The sequence below is a fragment of the Zea mays genome, chromosome 1 (assembly GCF_902167145.1).
Source record: "Zea mays cultivar B73 chromosome 1, Zm-B73-REFERENCE-NAM-5.0, whole genome shotgun sequence".
In the NCBI taxonomy this organism is placed as follows: domain Eukaryota; kingdom Viridiplantae; phylum Streptophyta; class Magnoliopsida; order Poales; family Poaceae; genus Zea; species Zea mays.
Window position 1 is genome coordinate 23,626,308 of NC_050096.1, and position 6,000 is coordinate 23,632,307.

The window sequence follows — 6,000 nt, forward strand, 5'->3', positions numbered from 1 at the left end:
GTTACAAATGATATCAGAGCCGACTATCGCGGTTTCATGGGCGTGTGTGGGCTAGGGATTCGGGCATATGACACATGGCGTATGTGGGCCCGCAGTGATCACATGACATGGTATATGATGACACTGGACACAGGAACGTGGCCTAGAGAGGGGGTTCCTGGCTTGGGGTTGACCGACGAGAACATCAACCTTGTAAGGGGGGATTGTGATATTGTGGCATAGGTGGATTGTGTGAGATCATGGTACAAGGCTAAATAGAATTAATGGAGTACTCATACCAACAAGGTGCATATTCTTTTTCAAAGGCCCACTTGGGTTAAACGTGCTTGGCCGTAGAACAATCTTGAAATTGGTGACCGCCCGAGAAGTTTTTCCGGGTGCGCACGAGTCAGGACAAAGTGCACACAAAAGACTCATATTGATTTGTGGGATGGTCTATGATTCTATATGGCTATCAGAAGTAAGTATCGCCAATCCAGAGTGGACGAGGTATTACAAGTTACTACAGTTTATAGAGTGAAGTTAGAAATATATGATGCAATAGGACTTGAGATAGGAGAGTTGTTGGAGATACTTGTTTGATGCATAACGATCTGAGGGGATTGAATAGCTAGCATATAATCTCTTGCTGATAAAAATGACTAAGAAATTTTTTTGTATGTTCTTTAATCCTCTTCAATCCCACATGCATTCAAACAAGCCAATTTTTTTCTTTTTTAGCCCTACTTTTGAAAAATATTTACGTTTGGACCCCCAGAAATTTTATATGCAAGTTTGGACCCGATACTCGCGCAATAGGCTGTGGCGCCGAGGTAACACAGCTTGGCGCCACAGCCTATGGCGCCGATGAAGCGTCCCGATCCTTTGGGAGTCAAATGTGATACAATTACTAGTCCCAGGAGGCTAGTAAACACATTTCTTACTTCAAATAGTACAGAGTTAAGATAAAGGTTATTACAATACCGGGGTACAAGCTCGAGAGAGCCAAAATAAGAAGCGCAGTAGGAAAATATACTAGCCCAAGCCACAGGCAGAACTGGGTGCAGACACAACCCTTTCAATCAAGCATAGCAGAAAAGAAGTCTTCGGCTGCTGAAAACATAAATAAATCTGGGTGAATACACTAGGTATTCCGCAAGCCCACCCCGCTCCCGTAAAGAGAAAGAGACCTATATCATACATGCTTTATTTGGTGGAGCTGGACTCACTCACATTTTCTTAGAGAAAGGCAGTTGTTGTAAGGTTTTTCCCAAAGACTTAAAAGTAGTGAAAGTCGCCTAGAAGGGGGGTGAATAGGGCGAAACTGAAATTTACAAAGTTAATCACAACTACAAGCCGGGTTAGCGTTAGAAATATAATCGAGTCTGCGAGAGAGGGTGCAAAACAAATCGCAAGTGAATAAAGAGTGTGACACGCAGATTTGTTTTACCGAGGTTTGGTTCTCGCAAACCTACTCCCCGTTGAGGAGGCCACAAATGTCGGGTCTTTTCAACCCCTTCTCTCTCTCAAACGGTCCCTCGGACCGAGTGAGCTTTCTCTTCTCAAATCAACCGGGAATAAAACTTCCCCGCAAGGACCACCACACAATTGGTGTCTCTTGCCTTGGTTACAAGTGAGTATTGATCTCAAGAAAGAATGAGAAAGAAGAAAGCAATCCAAGCGCAAGAGCTCAAAAGAGCACAACAAATCACTCTCACTTAACACTAAAGCTTTTGTGGAATTGGGAGAGGATTTGATCACTTGGGTGTGTCTTGTATTGAATGCCTAGCTCTTGTAAGTAGTTGGAAGGTGGAAAACTTGGATGTCTTTGAATGTGGGGTGGTTGGGGGTATTTATAACCCCAACCACCAAACTAGCCGTTTGGTGGAGGCTGCTGTCGCATGGCGCACCGGACAGTCCGGTGCGCCACCGGACAGTGTTCGGTGCGCCAGCCACGTCACCAGGCCGTTGGGTTCCGACTGTTGGAGCTCTGACTGCTGGGCCCGCTTGGATGTCCGGTGGCACACCGGACATGTACTGTAGAGTGTCCGGTGCGCCACTTCGCGCGTGCCTGACTTCTGCGCGCTCTGGCGCACATTAATTGCTTCTGCAGGTGACTGTTGGCGCGAAGTAGTCGTTGCTCCGCTGGCTCACCGGACAGTCCGGTGTGCACCGGACATGTCCGGTGAATTATAGCAGAGCAGATTCCCGAAGCTGGCGAGTTCAGAGTCGCTCTCCTCTGGAGCACCGGACACTGTCCGGTGTGCACCGGACATGTCCGGTGAATTATAGCGAAGCGCCTCTGAAAATTCCCGAAGGTGCGAAGTTTGACTTGGAGTCCCCTGGTGCACCGGACACTGTCCGGTGGTGCACCGGACAGTCCGGTGCGCCAGACCAGGGCTGCCTTCGGTTATCCCTTGCTCTTTTTGTTGAACCCATTTCTTGGTCTTTTTATTGGCTAAGTGTGAACCTTTGGCACCTGTATAACTTTAGAGACTAGAGCAAACTAGTTAGTCCAATTATTTGTGTTGGACAATTCAACCACCAAAATCAATTAGGAAAATAGGTGTAAGCCTAATTCCCTTTCAATCTCCCCCTTTTTGGTGATTGATGCCAACACAAACCAAAGCAACTATAGAAATGCATAATTGAACTAGTTTGCATAATGTAAGTGCAAAGGTTGCTTGAAATTGAGCCAATATAAATTCTTATAGGATATGCATGGATTGTTTCTTTAATTTTTGACATTTTGGACCACGCTTGCACCACATGTTTTGTTTTTGCAAATTCTTTTGTAAATCCTTTTCAAGGTTCTTTTGCAAATAGTCAAAGGTAAATGAATAAGATTTTGCGAAGCATTTTCAAGATTTGAAATTTTCTCCCCCTGTTTCAAATGTTTTTCCTTTGACTTAAACAAAACTCCCCCTTAATGAAATTCTCCTCTTAGTGTTCGAGAGGGTTTTAAGATATTGATTTTGAAAATATTACTCTCTCCCCTTTTTGAACACAAGGAGATACCAAATTTAAAATCATATCATTTGAAAAACTCTTTTTAAAATTAGTGGTGGTGCGGTCCTTTTGCTTTGGGCTAATACTTTCTCCCCCTTTGGCATGAATCGCCAAAAATGGATACTTGAGTGAGATATAAGCCCTTTTAAGCTACTTTCTCCCCTTTGGCAAATAAAATATGAGTGAAGATTATACCAAAGCCGGAGTCCTTTTGCTTTGGACTCATGCTCTCTCCCCCAAAGATGGAGAGTGGCTCGGAGCGACGGCGAAGGATGAGTTACGGAGTGGAAGCCTTTGTCTTCGCCGAAGACTCCAATTTCCTTTCAATACACCTATGACTTGGTTTGAAATAGACTTGAAAACACATTAGTCATAGCATATGAAAGAGACATGATCAAAGGTATATGAATGAGCTATGTGTGCAATTTAACGAAAGAAGTTCCTAGAATCAAGAATATTTAGCTCATGCCTAAGTTTGTTAAAAGTTTGTTCATCTAGTGGCTTGGTAAAGATATCAGCTAATTGATCTTTAGTATTGATGTACGAAATCTCGATATCTCCCTTTTGTTGGTGATCCCTTAAAAAGTGATACCGAATGGCTATGTGTTTAGTGCGGCTATGCTCAACGGGATTATCCGCCATGCGGATTGCACTCTCATTATCACATAGAAGAGGAACTTTGGTTAATTTGTAACCATAGTCCCTAAGGGTTTGCCTCATCCAAAGTAGTTACGCGCAACAATGGCCTGCGGCAATGTACTCGGCTTCGGCGGTAGAAAGAGCTACGGAATTTTGCTTCTTTGAAGCTCAAGACACCAAGGATCTTCCCAAGAACTAGCAAGTCCCCGATATGCTCTTTCTATTAATTTTACACCCCACCCAATCGGCATCCGAATAACCAATCAAATCAAATGTGGATCCCTTAGGATACTAAAGCCCAAACTTAGGACTATAAACTAAATATCTCAAGATTCATTTTACGGCCGTAAGGTGAGCTTCCTTAGGGTCAGCTTGGAATCTTGCACACATGCATACGGAAAGCATAATATCCGGTCGAGATGCACATAAATAGAGTAAAGAGCCTATCATCGATCGGTATACCTTTTGATCCACGGACCTACCTTCCGTGTCAAGGTTGAGATGCCCATTGGTTCCCATGGGTGTCTTGATGGGCTTGGCATCCTTCATCCCAAACTTGTTTAGAATATCTTGAGTATACTTCGTTTGGCTTAGGAAGGTGCCCTCTTGGAGTTGCTTCACTTGAAATCCCAAGAAGTACTTCAACTCCCCCATCATAGACATCTCGAATTTTTGTGTCATGATCCTACTAAATTCTTCACATGTAGACTCGTTAGTAGACCCAAATATAATATCATCAACATAAATTTGGCATATAAACAAGTCATTCTCAAGAGTTTTAGTGAATAAAGTAGGATCGGCTTTTCCGACTTTGAATCCATTAGTGATGAGGAAATCTCTAAGGCATTCATACCATGCTCTTGGAGCTTACTTGAGCCCATAAAGCGCCTTAGAGAGTTTATAGACATGGTTAGGGTACTCACTATCTTCAAAGCCGGGAGGTTGCTCAACATAGACCTCTTCCTTGATTGGTCCATTGAGGAAGGCACTCTTCATGTCCATTTGATAAAGCTTGAAGCCATGGTAAGTAGCATAGGCCAATAATATACGAATTGACTCAAGCCTAGCTATGGGTGCATAGGTTTCACCGAAATCCAAACCTTCGACTTGGGAGTATCCCTTGGCCACAAGTCGGGCTTTGTTCCTTGTCACCACACCATGCTCGTCTTGCTTGTTGCGGAACACCCATTTGGTTCCTACAACATTTTGATTAGGACGTGGAACCAAATGACATACCTCATTCCGAGTGAAGTTGTTGAGCTCCTCTTGCATCGCCACCACCCAATCCGAATCTTGAAGTGCTTCCTCTACCTTATGTGGCTCAATAGAGGAAACAAAAGAGTAATGCTCACAAAAATGTGCAACACGAGATCTAGTGGTTACCCCCTTATGGATGTCGCCGAGGATGGTGTCGACGGGGTGATCTCGTTGGATTGCTTGGTGGACTCTTGGATGTGGCGGCCTTGGTTCTTCATCCTCCTTGTCTTGATTATTTGCATCTCCCCCTTGATCATTGCTGTCATCTTGAGGTGGCTCATTTGCTTGATCTTTTCTTTCATCAACTTGAGCATCATCCTCATTTTGAGTTGGTGGAGATGCTTGCGTGGAGGAGGATGGTTGATCTTGTGTATTTGGAGGCTCTTCGGATTCTTTAGGACACACATCCCCAATGGACATGTTCCTTAGCGCGATGCATGGAGCCTCTTCATCACCTATCTCATCAAGATCAACTTGCTCTACTTGAGAGCCATTAGTCTCATCAAACACAACGTCACAAGAAACTTCAACTTGTCCAGAGGACTTGTTAAAGACTCTATATGCCCTTGTGTTTGAATCATATCCTAGTAAAAAGCCTTCTACAGTCTTAGGAGCAAATTTAGATTTTCTACCTCTCTTAACAAGTATAAAGCATTTGCTACCAAAGACTCTAAAATATGAAATATTGGGCTTTTTACCGGTTAGGAGTTCGTATGATGTCTTCTTGAGGATTCGGTGTAGATATAACCAGTTGATGGCGTAGCAGGCGGTGTTGATCGCCTCGGCCCAAAACCGATCCGAAGTCTTGTACTCATCAAGCATGGTTCTTGCCATGTCCAATAGAGTTCTATTCTTCCTCTCCACTACACCATTTTGTTGTGGGGTGTAGGGGGAAGAGAACTCATGCTTGATTCCCTCCTCCTCAAGGAAGCCTTCAATTTGTGAGTTCTTGAACTTCGTCCCGTTGTCGCTTCTTATTTTCTTGATCCTTAAGCCGAACTCATTTTGAGCCCGTCTCAAGAATCCCTTTAATGTCTCTTGGGTATGAGATTTTTCCTGCAAAAAGAATACCCAAGTGAAGCGAGAAAAATCATCCACAATAACTAAACAGTACTT